At 44.6% G+C, this 22972-nt stretch overlaps 1 pseudogene; it reads left to right on the plus strand.

Annotated features, from left to right (window-relative positions):
* The first annotated feature begins 4804 nt into the window (after window positions 1-4804).
* LOC129864734 (focadhesin-like) overlaps window positions 4805-22972 on the plus strand; it is a 57409-nt pseudogene continuing 39241 nt past the window's right edge.

The raw sequence follows: 22972 nt of genomic DNA on the forward strand, positions 1-22972 counted from the left end.
TCCTCTGCAGATCCTCTCAAGCTCTGTCAAGTTGGATGGGGCGTGTTGCTGCACAGCTATTTTCAGGTCTCTCCAGAAATGTTCGATTGGGTTCAAGTTCGGGCTCTGGCTGGGCCACTCAAGGACATTCAGAGACATGTCCTGAAGCCACTCCTGCATTGTCTTAGTTGTGTGCTTAGGGTTGTTGTCCTGTTGGAAGGTGAACCTTCGCCACAGTCTGAGGTCCTGAGCGCTCTGGAGCAGGTTTCATCAAGGATCTCTCTGTACATTGCTACGTTCATCTATGCCTCAATCCTGACTAGTCTCCCAGTCTCTGCCACTGAATAACATCCCAACGGCATGATGCTGCCACCATAATGCTTCAGCATAGGGCTGATGCCAGGTTTCCTCCAGACGTGAGTCTTTGCATTCAGGCCAAATAGTTCAATCTTGGTTTTAACAGATCAGAGAATCTTGTTTCTCATGGTCTGAGAGTGTTTCGGTGCCTTTTTGCAAACTCCAAGCAGACTGCCATGTGCCTTTTACTGAGGAGTGGCTTCCGTCTGACCACTCTACCATAAAGGCCTGATTGGTGGAGTGCTGCAGAGATGGTTGTTCTTCTGGAAGGTTCTCCTATCTCCACAGAGGAACTGCTCTGTCAGAGGGAACATCGGTTTCTTGGTCGACTACCTGACCAAGGCCCTTCTCCCTTGATTGCTCAGTTTGGCCAGGCGGCCAGCTCTAAGAAGTGTCTTGGAGGTTACAAACTTTTCCATTTAAAAATGATGGAGGCTGCTGTATTCTTGGGGACCTTCAATGCTGCAGAAATGTTTTGGTACCCTTCCCCAGATCTGTGCCTCAACACAATCCTATCTCGGACCTCTATGGACAATTCCTTCGACCTCATGGCTTGGTTTTTGCTCTGACATTAACTGACAACTGTGGGACCTTACATAGACAGGTGTGTTTCTTTCCAAATCATGTCCAATCAATTGAATTTTCCACAGGTGGACTCACATCAAGTTGTACAAACATCTCAAGTATGATCAATGGAAACAGGATGCACCTGAGCTCAATTTCAAGTCTCATAGCAAAGGGTCTAAATAGTTATGTAAATAAGATATTTCTGTTTTTTATTTTTAATACATATGCAAACATTTCTATAAACTGTTTTAACTTTGTCATTATGGGGTATTGTGTGTAGAATGCTGAGGATTTTTAAAAATGTAATCCATTTTAGAATAAGGCTATAATAAAATTTTTGGGGGAAAAAGGTCAAGGGGTCGGAATACTTTCCAAAGGCACTGTATATATACATCTGTGGAGGCTGCTGAGGGGAGGATGCCTCATAATAATGTCTGGAGTGGAGTATTATGGCTGTGTTTGACACCATTCCATTGATTCCATTCCAGCCAGTATTATGAGCCATCCTCTCCTCAGCCGCCTCCACTGATGTCTATTGTGTCTCTAGTAACCCCAGGCGCAGCGGTTAGACAGCTAGCTAAATTAGGCCACTATACAGTCAATGCTACACTGTTGGTAGAGTTTGTGGTGATTCTATCAAATGTATCCCATTGAAAATGTAAAGAGAATGTCCTATGTGTTCTGCCTGCCTTAACCAGTAACTAAATCGTTTTGGAGGACAAGCAACAAGCCATGGATTATTCTCCTATCCACAAGCGGCAGGACTGTCACTTTCAAAGGCACAGGATTGACCATTTAAACAATGTAACATTGTTTACACTAGCAATGCCGAGCTAGCAGTACAGGTCTGTCTACATTGTTAGTGAACAAGTTAAAGGCAGTCTAGAAACCCCTGGAACAGTTTCATTTACATGTGTTTTGCTGAGTAGTATTCCTCTTTGAGTTTGGAAAATGTGCTATGAAGCACAAGTGAAATAACATAGTATAAAAATCTATCTGGGGGTCACAGCTCGACATAGACATTACATTTAACATTTTAGTACAAACTCTTATCCATATCGACTTACAGGAGCAATTATGGTTAAGTGATTTGCTCAAGGGCTCATCCAACAGATTTTTCACCTAGTCGGCTCGGGATTTGAGCCAGTGACATTTCAGTTACTAGCCCAACGCTCTTTACCGCTAGGCTACCTGCCACTAAGCTAGACTAGACTAGCAAGGTGAACGTTTGAATGGCGTCATTTCAATCCATAAATATTGAACACCATCTGTCTTGGGCCTAATTCAACAACCACAAATGTGTTTTTCCACTCAAAGAATAAGAATGTTAGTTTATTCCTCTAATTGTCTCGTATCCACATTTAACTACACACCCCACACCATTTTGTTCTACATTTTGATCGCTTCACAACAAAATGTAATTTTATGGAACCGAACACCTTGTGCAGTGTAATAACATTGTGGTGGATTCTATCCTCTTCATAACACAAAGTCAAAGTCACTTAACAAAGAAAGGCCTACGATCAGGCTCAACCATAAACACCAACTTGTAGAAGACAGTTGTCAGAAGTCTACTTTTAGCATTGAATATGAGGACCTTACCGGGTCGTAAGCTTGGGCTGCAGTAGTGTGGATGCTGCTGTGGCTGCTTTGTTAAGTCGTTGGGAGTGAATGTTATAGCTGCGTCAGAGGCTGTGAATTGGCTGTTGCACACTGTCGGCCTGTCACTTATCAGCACTTTAATATAGGGGGAACGGGTGGGGCTGGGGTGGGGTAGGGTGCAGTATGTGTGTGTGTGTGGAGGGGGGGGGGTCGCTACATTGTCTCTCGTATCCCCCTCTGTTCAGATAACATACAGATCTCCCTCTGGCTACCAGCCAGCCAGGCAGCCAGGGTTAGGCCCTGAGAGTAACCATCTGATGGTCAGTCCACTCCACTCGTCTGTCCTCTCTGCCTCATTGTCCTTCTATAATGGGAAGACAACCTGAGATGGTCAAAGTTGCAATGCATTCAATGTAGCAACTAGCAAACTGCTTAGGAGCTTGTCATCTTTCTGTATTTGGGAAGGTCAAGGTGTCTCATGAACAATGCATTAAATTCATTCAAAATCATGTCAGTGGCTGTAGGCCAGTGTCACCTGTCAGAGCTTTAGTTTACACTGCAGGGGTCATCTTTCAAATGGATGCAGGTACAGTACCTGCTAGGGGGCTGTTCTTCATTGTAGGTACACAGCGCATTAGGTAAGTTGTATATGACACAGCAGATGGCTAGAGTTTGGCCATCGCTACTATTTCATAGGTTGTCATGTCAGTCCACTGGGAGCTAGGAATAAAAATGTAGTGTAAAATATATCTTTGAAACATGGCCAGAAAGTTTGGTTTTCCAGACAATAATCAATAATTTTGTTTTGTTGTGTACTTTTGTTTCCAACAGGAGAGCTCCATTCTATTTGAGTTTTAAGTTATTTGAAAGCACAAAAAAAGGAATATTTATCTTCTAGGCCTAATCTTTCTCTCTCCCTCCCTCCCTTACAAGCAGGCATGGCCAGAGGCCCTGTGATGCCGTGGTGCTCTCCACCAGGTACTACACACACACACACACACGCACGCACGCACGCACGCACGCACGCACGCACGCACACACACACACACACACACACACACACACACACACACACACACACACACACACACACACACACACACACACACACACACACACACAGTCAAAACACATAATTATTAAACTATTAAAATGTTGTTCTCCTGCTACGACAGCCTCCCTGCCCCACCCTGTAGAGGTCTTAACAGATCTTATCCATACTGTCAGACATGTCCCTCTATCTCTCTGTGGTTCAACACTGATAAGGACATCCTGCTACACAGCATTGTCATGTCATACTGTAGAGCAGCTGATCACGTTAAACTAAAAGTCATTTTGAAACTCAACCTAGCTCTCCTATAAGACTTATTGAGACATCACTCAATCATATAAATCATGTTATAGTATTCGCTATAGGAAGAAAAGAAAATACAGTGCACTCCACGTGTAGAATCATCACTATGGTTACTATGATTCACTGTATGACACTGATGCGTATGTTGTTGTTTATTTTATTTGTATTCTTTTTTACACCACTTTCATTAAGGTCTGTCACCATGTCAACACTTTTAACGATGGTCATTTATTTGAGTCTGGGCACCTTGCCCTGTTCTCTTTACATTGTTCGGACACACCATGGGCATTCTCGCTGTAAACAAGGTGATGACAGTCATTTCACTGAGGAAGGGACACTCTGTCCTTGCTACTCTCCAGGCTGCTGCTGCTGACTATTGATCTTGCTTAGGTAATGGCCTTCACAGCAGGAAATGGAACGTCAATCAGCTTGTGACCTTTCCCGCCTCGGATATTATGGCATGCGCCGTCTAACATCATTGTGTAAATGTACAGTGTTCTTCTATTACTGAGTCAGTCATGAAGCGTGCGTTGAGACTGAGAGGGACTGGTTGGTATTTAATATCCCAGATGAAGAGGGATGTGTCTGAGTGTTTGTCAGACTGACTCGGACTGTCAGTCCTCAATGTAAAATCGTATATTTTGGGGTCAAATGAAAACATAACAGAGATGCAGTGTTTGTATAGTGCTCTGTGGGCCAGTGTTTAAATGTTTTTCAAAATGAAGATTGGAGCTGTTTCTTCCCCATGTGCACTCATCAATATCATGAAGGTCCTCGACACAGTATACTGTAAGTAAGTGGTTCCCAACCTTTTTCAGTTACTGTTCACTAACTGAATTTATCTCTGCCCGGAGTACCCCTGAAGTACCCCCTCATGTGTATTTTACCAGTAGGCCTACTGTCTCATGAGTCTTCTCAAGTACCCCCTGTGGATAGGCCAAGTACATGGGTCCAAGTACCCCTGGGTACTACATGGGAACCACTGGTATAGGTTATAGGTAGTTATATCCCTGACCTTATTCTTTTTTTCTTCTGTTTATTGTGGACAGAAATGTGCAGGGGTTGATAAAAGTGATAGAAAGGTTTCTCCAGACGCAAGTGGACCAGAGAGACAAAGGAGCAAGCTTTCACATGTCCCTACTCCATCAGGTCAGTCCACTTTTACTTGTCCCTACTCCATCAGGTCCGTCCACCTCACCTGTCCCTACTCCATCAGGTCAGTCCACTTTACTTGTCCCTACTCCATCAGGTCAGTCCACTTTACTTGTCCCTGCTCCATCAGGTCATTCCACTTCACCTGTCCCTACTCCATCAGGTCAGTCCACTCCACTTGTCCCTACTCCATCAGGTCAATCCACTTCACTTGTCCCTACTCCATCAGGTCAGTCCACTTCACCTGTCCCTACTCCATCAGGTCAGTCCACTTCACTTGTCCCTACTCCATCAGATCAGTCCACTTCACCTGTCCCTATTCCATCAGGTCAGTCCACCTCACTTGTCCCTTCTCCATCAGGTCAATCCACTACACATGTCCCTACTCCATCAGGTCAATCCACTACACATGTCCCTACTCCATCAGGTCAATCCACTACACATGTCCCTACTCCATCAGGTCAATCCACTACACATGTCCCTACTCCATCAGGTCAGTTCACTACACTTGTCCCTACTCCATCAGATCAGTCCATTTCACATGTCCCTACTCCATCAGGTCAGTTCACTACACTTGTCCCTACTCCATCAGATCAGTCCATTTCACATGTCCCTACTCCATCAGGTCAGTTCAATACACTTGTCTTTACACTATTATACAGTATCATCATCCAGTCTTGGTCATTCCCTGTGAAAATGCCACACAACTTTAGTAAGAAGAAATATTATTTGAAAGGAGAATCTTAGAATATATATGATACTATACAGTATGTAATAGTATACAGTATGTAATTACACTATGTAATTTTTAACCTTTATTTAACCAAGGCTGGTCAACAGTAGTCATTATAGGGAATAGGGTTTCCTTTGGGAAGTATAGAATTATTTCCCTTCGGAGCGATGCTAGTAAGTTAGCATACCAACCCCATCCATAGGATTGTTCACTGGCCGAGCCATCCTGTTGATAGGGATTAATATCTAATTTGGGTAACATCAACCTACTCTGATGGACTGTTAAGGCCCAGCTCTGATTTAATTTCATAGCGGAGCAATGGACCATGAATCATGACCCCCTCAGGCGTCACCATAGGTGTCAGGAATAAGGAGCATGAATTGGGGGTAGGGTCGAATTGCGTCATGGGGGTACAAAAAGACAGCATCTACTCCTACACTAGTGATCTGGGGCCGTATGTATCAAGATGTCTCAGAGTAGGACTGCTGATCTAGGATCAGGTCCCCCCTGTCCATGTAATAATATTAAATATATATATATCTAAAAGGCTAAACTGATCCTAGATCAGTATTCCTACTGTGAGACGCTTGATACATACAGCCATAGAGTAAGTAGGTGTGCACCTTGAGCCATCTAACCAGCATAAAACTCTCCAAGACAGATATGGTGATTCCAGTTTTGAGAATGAATGGATATGAACCACCAGGGGTAGAGGAATCTGGAGGCCCGTCAATACTAGGCATGATGAAATAAAAATCTCTTAGCTATACCCAGAACACAAATGGATGCTTTTCTCAGAGTTTGCAGAGAGAACCCTCCTTTCCGTCCCCTGGTCTTTGATATGCACCTTTGCCAAGATCCCGGGGCCTCTGTAATCAGTTACAGAGTGGCGGAGAAATACACCGAGTTAGGCCTATCCTTTTATTTATTTATTTCTCCCTCCCTCCCTTTTGTTTTCTCACAGCATCCCCTTGTCTTTCTTTCCATCCCTCCCTTTCTCCATATTCCTCCTTTCCCTCCTTTCCCTTCTTTACCTCTCCTCTCCGTCTCGCTCCCTGTCATTCCCTGGTGAGAAGATGAATATGCCGGGGGCACCAGGGTGGCGCCGCAGGCCCGTCATTGGTGGACCAGCCTGGTTTAAATGCCGGGCCGGTTTAAATGCTGCAGGATTTATGAAGGATACCCACTAGGTGCCCATTGTTGACTGTCTGCCCGCCGCTGCCCCCGTGCAATCTGCCACAGAGACACTAAGCCACTTAACTACCCAGCGGGACCAGGAGGAGGGGGATAGGGAGGTTCAGGTGGGCCGCATTCTCCCAGGATTACGTCCTGGGTATGTCTATCTGTCCCATTAACCTCCTTGGTCCCTCGCAACCAGACAGGCTTCTCCCGTGCATCTGACCAATTTCCGATTCAGACTTGGTGTGGCACTAAAGCTGTCGGGTCTCCCTCACCCCAACCCCCACCTCCTTTTGTGTTTTCTGGGTTCATCTGGGAGTCAGTGTAACCTGCACACATTGCCAGACAGGTGTGTTCTTAAACGTACAGTCCAAAGTTAATGGGACAGTTAAAGGGACAGGGTTTTTTTTTGTCCAAGGTTTTCTGACCTCATAACTGGTCTAATGTGGAGATGTGTGCATGTTGCATGCCATCAGGCTAGATCCTGTATGCCTCAATCCCAAATGAATGAAGAAGATAAGCACTATCTTCCTAATTCTATTCAGTACTTACATTTTCGATTCATGAGGATTTAAGCTATATAACTCATACAGACTTTCTACACCCCCATTGCCATCAGATGGGGACTCATCTCGACATTAGATCACTTTGATATCTGAAAACATCTGACAAACTTTGGTTTTGGAGCAAACAGTCCCTTTAACGCCCCGCTACCCTCCAACCCAGCGCTCTCTACTCTGCCACTGCCAGTGAACTTGCAGTTCAACAACGGCAAGGTCAGTCTTGTCAGTTTCGCTCCCTCCATTGTCTGGCTGTGAAAGCAGGTAATGGTGGGTCTGTCTGGCCTGTCTAGAGAGAAAGAAGAAGGTCTGATGGATGAGCCGCATTGAACTGGAGGCCGAGACTAGCCACAGGGAACCTGAGGACAGGGATAGAGAGATGGTCAGACAGATTAAGCTATGGGACGCGGAGGGAGGGGGGAGGTAAAGGGAAGGAGGACGCTTTGTCCCTAAGAGTCTGTGGCAGGCAAGCTGGTAAGTCACGCTCTCAGTTAACAGAGCGAGAGACAGACTTCCTTCCCCCGGTGTTTCGGGAGCACTCAGTGATGCGTGCAATGATTGAGGTGGGGCAGTGGTCAAGATCATGCCTGTCTGTCTGCAGGCAGTTTATCCTTGCCACTCTTCAAGTGTGTTGTTTTAACCTCAACCTTTGGTTGGTTCAAAGGTCATATCCAATCTCTCTTGACATTCAGATTTATGATTCTAAAGAGTGGGATTCCTTGTTATTGTAATCCATGAATCACTTTTCATGAAAGGTTCTTTGGGGTCTTCAGCTCCACCAGGGGTTTGGAGTTTATCCACTTTTCTTCAACCACTAGACATTCTTTTTTATCCGTGGGAGCTTCTCTTCTGACCTAATTGAACATCATTGTGGATTGTTGTGACTGGAAACACCACAGGCCCTCTGTTTGCCAGTGGGCCCGTGGCCAGATCTTAGCCCGGGTACAGTCTGTCTGACGCCAGCCCTTCACCAAACCCCAGGTGGCAGGGAGAGGTAGGGGGAAGACGGGGGTGAGGGGCGAGGGCAGGCATTAGCCTCAGAAGAGGGTTATTTGGCTTTGGCGCTCTTCCTGGTAATGTTTTTTTGCCTCTTTGTTTTGCCGTCCAGTCTCACAGCAGACAAGGCAAGATCCTGTTACAATGATAGCCAGGCCATTTGTAGGCGTTGACAGGCACTTTGTTGGTTAGAAAGGCTTCCTATGTTAACCGGTTTCTTGTAAAACCTAAACTCCATTAACCTGTGCTTGAGGCTTAGCACCTACATACATTCAAAGTTCTGAAGCTTGGTGGTCAGAAGTGGATGCATTGTCCCGGAGGAGTTTCTGTACATTTTGGACAAATCAAGTTACACATAGATTTGTAGACAGAAGAAACGTTAAAGACTTTGGTTATGCATGTTTTTAAGGCTAATCAGCATGACAAAAAACTCCTAGCTTACTGTTTAAAGAATAAAAAGTGATAGCCTACCTTAGGCCTCAAAATAAGTTATTCAGAAGAACATCTGTCTGACAAACTCTTAGCCGATGAAGCCCAGAAGCCTGTCAGTCACACACATGTCTTCAAGGGCAGGCGTCTGCTAGCACGTCATATTCCAGCATTTTCTTACACACACACACACATGAACGCACACACACACACACACACACACACACACACACACACACACACACACACACACACACACACACACACACACACACACACACACACACACACACACAACCACCCAGGGAAAGATTAGGAGCCCAACAAGTGACCATAATATCTACAGTATTACCCACTGTGCTGTAATATAATGATATAACTAAAGAAGAACAGAACACATGAAACCATTTATCCATATGTCTTCGTTGGATGCAATGGATGATGGTTCTTCCTGTTTCCACATGTATGTTTTTATTTATCAAAGCATATGTGTCACATTAGCTTTCAAGCTAAACGCCAGCAGACCAGCACTTTTCCCATGGATGTGAAACCTGAAATCCTGACCGTGTTGCATTGTCCTCAATGAGATGAAACAGGACAGATAACTGATTATGAGTTATTGTTTAAAAATGTCTAAGCCCAGACATGTGGGCTGATAATACCCTGAGACAGTCCCAAATGTCACCCTGTTCCTGATTTAGTGCACTACTTATGAACAGGGCCCATAGTGCTGTAGTCAAAAGTAGTGCAATATATAGGGAATATGGTTATTATGGTTATACTGGTTATACTGGTTATTTACAGCATGCGAGCAAACGTAACTCGTCTTCACATATCCATGGAGATTGCGTACCTGCAGGTAACCCAAAGCATAGCCAAACTAACAAATGAATGTGTTACAGGAGCAGCCCCCATCCACACACCACCGTGCTGGAAAACTGGCCCGACTGCTGGCCCGTTCTACTGCTGGAGATTGATGACTTCATCCAGTGGGCCGCTGACAGGTTAGCTAAAGGGTTTCCGGCCTTGGCCAGACCTGGGCCAGGGTCCTTGAGTGGCCGATAAAACCTCCACAGGAACCAACTAGAAGAGAGGCCAAACTGCTCTCCCTTCTAACATTTCAAAGTAATCTGGTTGTACAGCTGGAGCGTCCTCCATAACTCATGACTGTCAGCTGGCTAACCTGTGTGATGTTTGTTTTTCTTGGAGGCATGATATTATCTACTTGAAATATGCTTTAAAGTTACATTTTATGACATGGATGTGCAGGTGTGTGTTTAACATTGAATTCTCCTGTCAGTTTGTGTGTGTGTGTGTGTGTGTGTGTGTGTGTGTGTGTGTGTGTGTGTGTGTGTGTGTGTGTGTGTGTGTGTGTGTGTGTGTGTGTGTGTGTGTGTGTGTGTGTGTGTGTGTGTGTGTGTGTGTGTGTGTGTGTGTGCGTGCGTGCATATAACACTTGCACGTGTGTGTGTGTGCATGTAGGGGTGAGCCTGCGCACGTTACCATATTGGCTCCCTTCCTGCTCTACCTGTACTGTGAGCTCCAGCTGCTGCCTGAGTACGCCCTGCTCACACACAGCCTCCTCGGGGACCCTCCAGCAAGGGGACCACACCCAGAACCAGAACCAAGAAAAGAAAGAAGACCAGGAAAAGGAAGAGGACCCGGGACAGAGCCCTGTGGTACGCCATAGAATGGTTTGCTTTCTCTACAAGCTGGTACCTTACATGCAGGTGAGACAAGATTGATTTCCCTTTTTATTATTTTGAGGCAACACACAGTGTAGACATGGACCTGTGAACATAATGTAGCACAACACAGTACACGACACAATAGGTGAAAGACAAAACATATAGCAGGTATGATGGAACCATTGACGTGACCTGTGTTATGTCTATCTCTAGGTGGACTATGTGAAGGCGGTGTTGGAGCTGCGGGGCTTTTCGTGGAGGCCCTGAGCCCGGCCCTGGAGGGTTCCCTGGGGGAAGGCTGGAGTACTCAGTGGTCCCATCTGGCCCTTCAGCTGCTGTGTGCCTGTCAGTTTAGCAGGGACTGCAGACCGCTACTCCAACTACTGCACCAGCTTCTCCCAGCCCGTACAGAGGTGTGCCAGTCACGCAAGACGAAGTAGACCAGGGCTGCATCTCACTAGTCTTTTAACCCACCTCCTCTTCTTCATATGCACAGATCAGAAAACAGTTTGTGTGAGTTCTAATGAGATCAGCCTTTTGCTTTTCGATGTCGCACCACTGTTTATGGTCATGCCATATTGCTGACTCTCAGTATAAAAGAATGAAGAACCCCCAGCAAACAATTTCCACACAGACACAAAGCACAGCAGCTCTTTAGCTTGTTTTTCTGCCTGCAGCTGTGGAAGTTTTGTTAAGGTTCTGTCTACATTGCCCTGCCAGGGTATCCAGATCCGACTCACTGTGTGATCCTAATCTCTTCAAAGCATTGGATGGGGAGCACACACAGCTCCAAAGATTCCTCTTGTTGTCAGAGACTGAGATGGAATCTTTTGAGCTCAGTGTACTTACGATCCCTGCGTTGTCAAGACCCCTTGAGGATCTGTTTGTAGTCCCACTTCCTCTAAAGTGTGTGTGTGGTGTGTGTTTACCTCTATGTGTGTGTGTGTGTGTGTGTGTGTGTGTGTGTGTGTGTGTGTGTGTGTGTGTGTGTGTGTGTGTGTGTGGGTGTGGGTGTGGGTGTGGGTGTGTGTGTGTGGGCACACCTGTATGTGTGTGTGTATATGTGTCTGACTATGTGTGTGTGCCTACATGTGTGTGTGTGTGTGTCTGACTCTGTGTGTGTCTCTAGGAGTTCCCGGTAGAGGAGATGGTAGTGGGTTTGGCTCTGATCTGTCCCAGCAGACAGGGCTTCTCACACTGGGTAATGACCCAACGCTATATCACTCTCTGAGCCTCCTCTCCTTACACACACTGCTACCTCGCTTTGTCCCTGTCTCTTATCTACAATTACTTCTATCACACACCCCTCTCTCTCTCTCTCTCTCTCTCTCTCTCTCTCTCTCTCTCTCTCTCTCTCTCTCTCTCTCTCTCTCTCTCTCTCTCTCTCTCTCTCTCTCTCTCTCTCTCTCTCTCTCTCTCTCTCTCTCTCTCTCAGTCACCTCTCTCTCTCTCTCTCTCAGTCACCTCTCTCTCTCTCTCTCTCTCGGTCTTTCACTCATCTTTCTCTCTGTCTTTCATTCACCTCTCTCTCTGTCTTTCACTCATCTCTCTCCGTATTTCACTCAGCTCTCTCTCTCTCTTTCCCTCACCTTCCTCACTCTCTCTTTCCCTCACCTCTCTCTCTCACACTCCTCTCTCACTCTCTCTTTCCCTCACCTCTCTCTCTCTCACTCCTCTCTCACTCTCTCTTTCACTCACCTCTCTCTCTTAAGTAAAAATAGTAAAAAGTCGTTATTTTGGGTATCTGTCCTTTACATGACACCCAAAAGTACATGTTACAGTTTGACAGGAAAAGGGTGCAATTCAGGCACTTATCAAGAGAACATCCCTGGTCATCCCGCAGTAGGGAAGGATGACCAGGGATGTTCTCTGTTTAGTGAGTCCACCAGATCAGAGGCAGTAGGGATGACCTGGTCATCCTACTGCCTCTGATCTGGAGGACTCACTAAACAGAGAACATCCCTGGTCATCCCTACTGCCTCTGATCTGATGGACTCACTAAACAGAGAACATCCCTGGTCATCCCTACTGCCTCTGATCTGGTGGACTCACTAAACAGAGAACATCCCTGGTCATCCCTACTGCCTCTGATCTGGTGGACTCACTAAACAGAGAACATCCCTGGTCATCCCTACTGCCTCTGATCTGGCGGACTCACTAAACACACATGCTTAGTTTGTAAATGATGTCTGAGTGTTGGCGTGTACCGTTGGCTATTTAAAAACATCTCAAATAAATGTGCCATCTGGTTTGCTTGATCTGACCCTTTTTTTTATGCCTAAAATGACATACCCAAATCTAATATAAGGAATTTGAAAGGATTTATACTTTTTCTTTTGATACTTAATTAAGTATATTTAAAAACAAATTATTTTAGACTTTTACTCAAGTAATATTTTACTGGGTGACTCACTTTTACTTGAGTCATTTTCTATTAAGGTATCTTTACTTTTACTCAAGTATGACAATTGAGTTCTTTTTCCACCATTGCCCCTTTGCTAATATAACAACCTCCACTCTTCTGGGAAGGCTTTCCACTAGATGTTGGAACATTGCTGTGGGGACTTACTTCCATTCAGCCACAAGCGCATTAGTGAGGTCGGGCACTGATGTTGGGCGATTAGGCCTGGCTCTCAGTCGGCGTTCCAATTCATCCCAAAGGTGTTCGATGGGGTTGAGGTCAGGGCTCTGTGCAGGCCAGTCAAGTTCTTCCACACCGATCTCAACAAACCACTTCTGTATGGACATCGCTTTGTGCACGGGGGCATTGTCATGCTGAAACAGGAAAGGGCCTTCCCCAAACTGTTGCCACAAAGTTGGAAGAACAGAATAGTCTAGAATAGTATGGTGTAGTGTTAAGATTTCCCTTCACTGGAACTAAAGGGCCTAGACCACACCATGAAAAACAGACCCAGACCATTATTCCTCCTCCACCAAACTTTACAGTTGACACTCTGAATTGGGGCAGGAAGCATTCTCCTGGCATCTGCTAGGAGAAGATTCGTCCGTCAGACTGCCAGATGGTGAAGCGTGATGCATCATTTCCAGAGAACGCGTTTACACTGCTCCAGAGTCTAATGGCGGCGAGCTTGACACCACTCAACACTTGGCATTGTGCATGGTGATCTTAGGGTTTTGTGCGGCTCCTTGGCCATGGAAACCCATTTCATGAAGCTCCTGACGAGCAGTTAATGTGCTGACGTTGCTTCCAGAGGCAGTTTTATGCGCTACACGCTTCAGCACTCAGTGGTCCCGTTCTGTGAGCTTGTGTGGCCTACCACTTCGCGCCGGAGCCGTTGTTTCTCCTAGAAGTTTCCACTTCACAGTAACAGCACTACAGTTGACCGGGGCAGATCTAGCGAGGCAAAAGTTTGCTTTGACTTGTTGGATAGGTGGCATCCTATGACAGTGTGTTAACAAAGAGGGAGACAACGCGGAAATAAAGAAATAACAAACATATTTATTGAATAAAGTAAACTATATCCAAGTAACAATGGTGTGTGTGTAGTCAGTAGTGTAAGTAAGTGGATGCGTGCATCGATGGGGATAATGAGGGGTGTTGAGAGGTGCCAAAACAAATGAATACAAAGAAGCCCAAAAATGCCGCAACCAAAAACAACAGTATGTCTGCATTGAGAGAGTCTCCTCAGTCTATGGGGGGGAAAGGTGTATTTATCTCCGGGACACACCCAAATCCAGGTGTGTCTCATTTCGCTGACGACCCTCCCGGCTTTGCCCACCGACATCCTATTAAGGAAAACAAGAGCAAAGAGAAAGAATTCGGCAGACTGAGTGGGAGGGTCGTCACACAGTGCCACGTTGAGAGTCACTGAGCTCTTCAGGAAGGCCATTCTATTGACAATGTTTGTCTATTGAGATTGCATGGCTGTGTGATCGATTTGATACACCTGTCAGCAACAGGTGTGGCTGAAATATCCGAATCCTCTAATTTGAAGGGGTGTCCACATACTTTTGCATATATAGTGTATCTTTATCCCCTGCAGCTCTGAGTCTGGCCCCTCCAGGCAGACCCTGCACAGGCAGCTACTGGAAACTGCATACTGGAACCACAGTTATTGAATTTGACTGTTCAACAAAAAAAAACAAGTTCAACTCTATGGCACGCAGAAATATTACACATACAAACAATGAGAAACAAGATTTTTTTCCCTTTTGGATTATTTGCCGGCCTTGTCGTGTACAGAACGGTACACCATAGCAAATTGTTTTGGAACAGCTTAGTGCAAGCCTTTGATTCTATAATTGCTCCCTGAGCGCCTGTAGTTCTGCTAGTTAACAGGGGTTATTGATGCCTGTAGATTTGATAGTTAACGGAAGCCAGTAGGTTATTGATGCCTGTTGTTCTGCTAGTTAACGGAAGCTAGTAGGTTATTGATGCCTGTAGTTCTGCTAGTTAACGGAAGCCAGTAGGTTATTGATGCCTGTAGTTCTGCTAGTTAACAGGGACCAGTAGGTTATTGATGCCTGTAGTTCTGCTAGTTAACAGGGACCAGTAGGTTATTGATGCCTGTAGTTCTGCTAGTTAATGGAAGCCAGTAGGTTATTGATGCCTGTAGTTCTGCTAGTTAACAGGGACCAATAGGTTATTGATGCCTGTAGTTCTGCTAGTTAACGGAAGCCAGTAGGTTATTGATGCCTGTAGTTCTGCTAGTTAACAGGGACCAGTAGGTTATTGATGCCTGTAGTTCTGCTAGTTAAAGGAAGCCAGTAGGTTATTGATGCCTGTTGTTCTGCTAGTTAACAGGGACCAGTAGGTTATTGATGCCTGTAGTTCTACTAGTTAATGGAGGCCAGTAGGTTATTGATGCCTGTAGTTCTGCTAGTTAACGGAAGCCAGTAGGTTATTGATGCCTGTAGTTCTGCTAGTTAACAGGGACCAGTAGGTTATTGATGCCTGTAGTTCTGCTAGTTAACGGGGGCCAGTAGGTTATTGATGCCTGTAGTTCTGCTAGTTAACGGGGGCCAGTAGGTTATTGATGCCTGTAGTGCTGCTAGTTAACGGAAGCCAGTAGGTTATTGATGCCTGTAGTTCTGCTAGTTAACGGAAGCCAATATGTTATTGATGCCTGTTGTTCTGCTAGTTAACAGGGACCAGTAGGTTATTGATGCCTGTAGTTCTGCTAGTTAACAGGGACCAGTAGGTTATTGATGCATGTAGTTCTGCTAGTTAACGGATGCCAGTAGGTTATTGATGCATGTAGTTTTGATAGTTAACGGAAGCCAGTAGGTTATTGATGCCTGTAGTTCTGCTAGTTAACGGATGCCAGTAGGTTATTGATGCATGTAGTTTTGATAGTTAACGGAGGCCAGTAGGTTATTGATGCCTGTAGTTCCGCTAGTTAACATTGCCTTGTAGCAATGTGTGTGTGTGTGTGTGTGTGTGTGTGTGTGTGTGTGTGTGTGTGTGTGTGTGTGTGTGTGTGTGTGTGTGTGTGTGTGTGTGTGTGTGTGTGTGTGTGTGTGTGTGTGTGTGTGTGTGTGTGTGTGTGTGTGTGTGTGTGTGTGTGTGTGTGTGTGTGCATGTGTGAGTACAGTATAGCATGTTTGTGTCATTATAGCCTGTGTTTGTGTTTGTACATGCTGTGTTTTGTTACCCCATATACATTTTTTATCGGCAGATTCATTTCTTTTTACACTATTGGCTCGTAGGTTGAACACCCGCTGACCCTCTGACCCCCATATCTCTCAGTAACTTTGAGGCTAAATCTCGACACCACCATCTCCACTCTGGCTGCCGCAGTGTACAGAAACCAGGGTGCTGCCAACACAAGATTTTACAAGCCAGAAACATAAACGCGCTAGGCTAGTGCCTACAGTATTCATGTCCCTGTATTCAAGTCTCTGTCTTGTCACTACAATGCTAACTAGTATCATCTTCAGGCACTGCAGTGATACAAGTGAAGGAAGGATCAGATGGTTGATTATTGTGTTGGAGAACACAGGTGGCAATTACCTCTAAAAGGAGAGAAAATGTCCCCCCCTCTCACTGTCCTCCAACCCCACCCCCACGATAAGCCATGCAGATGTTTGGGTTGCTAGGCAACAGGGCAAGGTCCAGGCGAACTGGGAGCGATAAGTACGTTATGCTAATTTAGGCGTAGCAGTGGCAGAGCCGGCGCTCTCATGGAGCCGAGGGCTCAGAGAAAGACCCCTTTTTTCCTTCTTCTACCCCTGAAGGAAGGAAATTAGAAAGGCAGGAAGGAACAGAGGAAGGAAGGTGAAGAGAAGGAGCGGAGGAGTGCTTTTAACCTCTTTGCTCTGGCACGAACATTCCTGGCTTCATATTATGAATTTGGCACCCTGGCACACTTCCAGTGGTGCGTTTAAGAGGATTCCCCAAAAATATAATTAACTGAAAATAGCTCTTTCACAGAGCACTAAACTTAAGTCCATAGCCTCTAATGCCAACATTCTGGGATGAAACCAGAGGTTTTTTTATTTGGCATTTTTTATGATTCTACAGATAACAGACAGAATAGGTAGAGGGCAGAACACACACTGATCCCCTACCAAATCAAACCCACCCCAACCCCCCATGCTCTAACAGAGCCCCACCCCAAAACCAGACTTAAAGCAGGCATGATATACAGTGAGTAATATAATCAAATAGTAAAAAAATACAAAGATATTATAAAAGAGAATGTTAAAAGAGTAAAAATAATGATACACGTTCTAATTTAGGTTGGTTTATGGAGTTGTGAAATTAGCTGGGTCCATGTCTCCTACAAAGGATAGGAAAGGTTGCCAGATATTATAAAATGTAATTGCAGATCCCCTAACGGAGGAGCGTATTTTCTCTAGCTTGAGATGTTGCATAACTTCCTTTATCCAACGGTTAAAAGTAGGAGGAAACTGATCCTTCCACTTGAATAGTAGGAGACGTCTAGCTAGAAGAGTAGTAAATACCGGCATGTTGCCCATAGAACTGTTTAGACGGGCCTCCTGTGGTGCCCCTCTGAATAATGCAATAAAGCCAGAAGGTTCTATAGGTCTCTCCAGTATCTTAGAAGACGTCTCAAATTGATATCCAGATATCTGTCCAAAACATGTAATAAAGTAGCAGGAGCCTCAGTCACAAGTGGGATCCATTTGGCATTTGACCAATGCAGCTAAATAACTATTTTAAATTGAAATACAGCATGTCTTAGACATATAGATGAAGAATGTATTCTCTGAAGCATACTCTGCCACGTTTCGTCTGAAAGTTACTCACCTAAATCCTCTTCCCATTGGCTCTTAAGAGAGTTCAGGGAATCCAGGTTGTGCAAGTTTAATAACGTATAGATCAAACTTATGCCCCCTTAGATTTAAAAAAATGTAACCTTTATTTAACTAGGCAAGTCAGTTAAGAACACATTTTTATTTACAATGACAGCCTACCCTGGCCAAACCTGGACGACACTGGGCCAATTGTATGCCGCCCTATGGGACTCCCAGACACGGAGGCCGGATGTGATAGAGCCTGGATTCAAACCAGGGACTGTAGTGACACCTCTTGCACTGAGATGCAGTGCCTTAGACCACTGCGCCACTCAGGAACCCATTTTTAAAGGGTTCACTTTAAAAATAGAATCTAGAAGGGAGGTAGGTGGGCGTGATGGGAAGTGGCTAGAGTATGAAGATACAAAACGACACAATTACAGGTGTCTAAAGAAATGGGATCTAGTGTAACAGTATAACTTTACGTCGTCCCCTCGCCCCGACACGGGCGCGAATCAGGGACCCTCTGCACACATCGACAACAGTCACCCACGAAGCAGCGTTACCCATCGCTCCACAAAAGCCGTGGCCCTTGCAAAGCAAGGGGCAACACTACTTAAGTCTCAGAGCAAGTGACGTAACTGATTGAAATGCTACTAGCGCGCACCCGCTAACTAGCTAGCCATTTCACATCCGTTACACTCACCCCCCTTTCAACCTCCTCCTTTTCCGCAGCAACCAGTGATCCGGGTCAACAGCATCAATGTAACAGTATAACTTTAAACCGTCCCCTCGCCCCGACACAGGCGCGAACCAGGGACCCTCTGCACACATCAACAACGGTTGCCCACGAAGCACGGTCGTTACCCATCGCTCCACAAAAGCCGCGGCCCTTGCAAAGCAAGGGGCAACACTACTTAAGTCTCAGAGCAAGTGACGTAACTGATTGAAATGCTACTAGCGCGCACCCGCTAACTAGCTAGCCATTTCACATCCGTTACACTAGGAATATTGAACTTTTGTACTAACTGTTCAAAAGATGCAAAATCCATATCAATGCACAAGTTGTTCAGTGAGGAGATCCTTTTTCCACACCAGATATGAAACGCCCGGTCTAATAATGATGGAGAGAATGTATGGTTCTTTAATAATGGGGCAGAAATTCACTGAGACCAAACAATCACCTGAACTGTTTCCAGGTTTTTGGAGAATGCTTCACAGTAAATTTTTTTGTGCATTTGGAAACAGGCTCAGCTAATGCAAGGTTTGAGCAGAGTAAGGCAGCTAATGAGGTGGGGCCACAGGATGAGATCTCCAAGGTCAACAATTTCAGACCTATAACATCAGGGATTTCTGTCATTCAATATAAAATGATTCATATATTAGCTGCCCAGTAATAATATCAGTAAGAATATTGAAAGTTCAGAAGTACTAGACCACCCCGGGTATGAGATCTCTGCAATACGTTCTTACGTATCCAGGGTTTTTCTCATTCCAGATAAAAGCAGATATCCGTTTATGGAGTCTATGGAGATAAAAAAAAAGATTTTGTCAGAAAGGAAGGAATGCATTGAAATAAGAATAAAACCTTACGAAATAGAAAGTAAATCCCAACATTTAATATCCTGTTTCAGACAGAGTATCAAGGGAGGGAAATTGGCTTTATAGAGATCTTTGCAATTGTGTGTGACCCAAATTCCCAAATATTTCCATTTCTGTGGAGTCATTCTGGAGAGAATACGACAAAAATAAATTTGCATGGCAGAAGGGTTAATAAGCATCAATTACCTTTTTTGTAGATTAACCTTATACCAGGATATTTACCAACTGTCTTTAGTAGAACCTGGATCTCTGGAAGTGAAAGGGTCAGACATATATAATAGCATGTTATTCGCATAGAGTGAAACTTTCTGCTCTAAGCCCCCTCTTCGAATACCTTTGATAGTGGTGTTATTACGTATTGTATGGCTAAAGGCTCAATTGCGATGGCCAACAGCTGAGGGGATAGAGGACAACCCTGTCTTGTCCCACGTTGTAGCTGGAAATAGGATGAAAGGTTATTTGTGTGCACTGCAGCCATAGGGGAGGAGAAAAGGACTTTGATCCAGTACATAAAATTGGGACCGAATCAACATTTTTGAGAGTATAAAATGGATAATCCCATTCCACCTGATCAAATGCCTTCACAGCATCAAGTTATAACAATATATCTGGAGTGTCAGATGAAGAGGGATTATAAAGTATATTATAAAGACGTCTGATGTTGAAAAAATAATGATGATTTTTAATGAAACAAGTTTGATCTGTAGAGATAATGGAGGGAAGGACTGGCTCAAAATGGCAGGCAATCTTTTTAGAAGTATATTTACATCGCAATTCAGTAAAGAAATTGGCCTATATGAACCACACTCAATAGTTTTTTTTTCCTTTTTCAGAATAATTGAAATACACGCTTGTCTCATTGTTGAGGGTAAAGAGTTTGAGGAGAATGATTCTTCAAATAGAGGGGAGAGAGTTGATCTGAGAATTGTTTTAAGAATTCACTCTGAAATCTGTTGGGTCCAGGGGATTTACCACACTGCATAGATTTAATTGCCAACACAATCTCTTCTACAGAGAATTGTTCTTCTAATTCTGCAGCTATCTCAGGTTCAACTGTAGGAATATAGACTCTTGACATCATTGAAAGCAGCACGGTCAAGCAGCACGGTCACGAGCAACGCTGGGAAATAGAGATGGGTGCTCCATTGCATCGAAGTGGGCCAAATTCTTTGGCACCACTAAAAACATCAATACAATCTTGATAGCAGTGTAGTTTAGCCACAATGACGCAAGATTTTCCGCCAGGCTGTGAGCGGTCTACAAGGATGTCTTTATCCAATTTGAGGGCTTCCTTCAATAACTTTGAGACTGATGAAGTAGAACTTGAGCCCGGGTCCTCAGCTACCCCCATGATCCTGATATTGGATCTTCACATATAACCTTGTAAATGTATGCATTGTTCCTTAAGGCTAGCCACATCAGTTTCGAGCTTCTTAACCGTGGTATGTAGCGTAGTCGTGTCGTCCGAGCATGTTGGCAAGCCTTGTTCCATGTCGGAGACAGTTTTCTTAACTGTATCCAGTTCAGTACGAACTATTGCTGTATGCTTTGCGAGTTCATTCTTGACTGCTTGTAACTCCGACTTAATAAAATTAAAGTCCTCACTCCGTGCCTCCTTGAGTTCCGACTTGAGCATAGATTAAATGTCCACTCTGAGGGCAGCAAGAATCTCGGCCTTCAAATCCTCGGTGTTCATTTTTTCACCGAGCCGAGGGGAGGAGCCGCTGCCCCCACTTGTTGAAGAACTCGTGTTCCTCGTCTTGGGCCTAGTGTTTTCTCTTTTGCCAGTGACTCCGCTGAACTTACACTTTTGCAGGTTATGTGCCATTTACGCATTAAAACAAAAATAAAAGTTGAACAAAGTAAAGCACGTCATTCAAAGGCTGTGTTTCCTAGTTCTTTTTGGGTCAAAGTCCAAAGAAAGTATTAAATAAATGCAATTTCAGCAGGAGCTCAGAAAAACGTGATCTACTCCATGGCTTCCTCACTAGCGGATGAAACCAATTTAACAAAAATTCTCCCAAACCAGGGGCCCACAGAGTTAGGTGGAGACATGACATAAAAACATGTATGGTAGTGATGAATGGTAGGCACACTGAGACTAATGCAGAATACTATCAATCCAATGCATCCAATTTGTGCTAAGTGGTAAGGGGTATTCTTCATCACACCATGGTGTCCATAAGACCATGTTAATTGGCCAAATCATGAATGGTTCAAAAGAAGGAGCCCTGCGATCCATGGGGAGGGGTCAGAGGTTACAACCCTGTTAATGGGGGCACAGGGAGGGGTGAGGGTTACACATACGTCCCGCAGGACTCAAGGAGTTAATCCCGCACTGTCTCAGTTCAGAGGTTAGAACATTTTTGTAACTCGCCGCCGGCAGTTTTGCATAGCTCATTGCTTTTTTGAGTTGTGTACATTCTATCTGGCCACAGTTTCTGTCTGGCCACATTTGACCCTTGGGACTGCTGTTTAGCAGCCCTGCACGTTACTGTACGGCTGTATGTTGGACATGTGTGCATTACCTCATTTGTCCTGATTGTATTCTTTTTTATATTTAGTACAAGTCAATGGTTCGGACAGACCTACTCATTCCAGGATTGTTCTACATTGTAGAATAATATTGAAGACATCAAAACTATGAAATAGCACATATGGAATCATGTGGTAACCAAAAAAGTGTTAGTGAAAAAAGTGTTTTAGATTTGAGATTCTTCAAAGTAGCCACCCTTTGCCTTGATGACAGCTTTGCACACTCTTGGCATTCTTTCAATCAGCGTCATGAGGTCGTCACCTGGAATGCATTTCAGTTAACAGGTGTGCCTTGTTAAAAGTACATTTGTGGAATTTCTTTCCTTCTTAATGCATTTGAGCCAATCAGTTGTGTTGTGACAAGGTAGGGGTGGTATACAGAAGATAGCCCTATTTGGTAAAATACCGAGTCCATATTATGGCCTATTGTGAATAAGGCCTTCATGGTCAAATTGCTGCAAAGAAACCACTACTAAAGGACACCAATAAGAAGAAGAGACTTGCTTGGGCCAAGAAACATTATCAATGGACATTAAACTGGTGGAAATCTATCCTTTGGTCTGATGAGTCCAGATTTGAGATTTTTGGTTCCAACCATTGTGTCTTTGTGAGACGCAGAGTAGGTGAATGGATGATGTCCGCATGTGTAGTTCCCACCATGAAGCATGGAGTAGGAGGTGTTATGGTGTGGGGGTGCTTTGCTGGTGACACTGTCAGTGATTTATTTATAATTCAAGGCACTTAACCAGCAATAGATATCCCAGCATTCTGCAGTGATACACCATCCCATCTGGGCTATTTGGCCAAGAAGGAGAGTGATGGAGTGCTGCATCAGAGGACCTGGCCTCCATAATCACCCAACCTCAACCCAATTGAGATGGTTTGGGATGAGTTGGACCGCAGAGTGAAGAAAAAGCAGCCAACAAGTGCTTTGTAAATGTGGGAACTCCTTCAAGACTGTTGGAAAAACATTCCTCACGAAGCTGGTTGAGAGAATGCCAAGAATCTTCAAAGCTGT

This window comes from Salvelinus fontinalis, chromosome 11 (genome assembly GCF_029448725.1).
Source record: "Salvelinus fontinalis isolate EN_2023a chromosome 11, ASM2944872v1, whole genome shotgun sequence".
Taxonomy (NCBI): Eukaryota; Metazoa; Chordata; class Actinopteri; order Salmoniformes; family Salmonidae; genus Salvelinus; species Salvelinus fontinalis.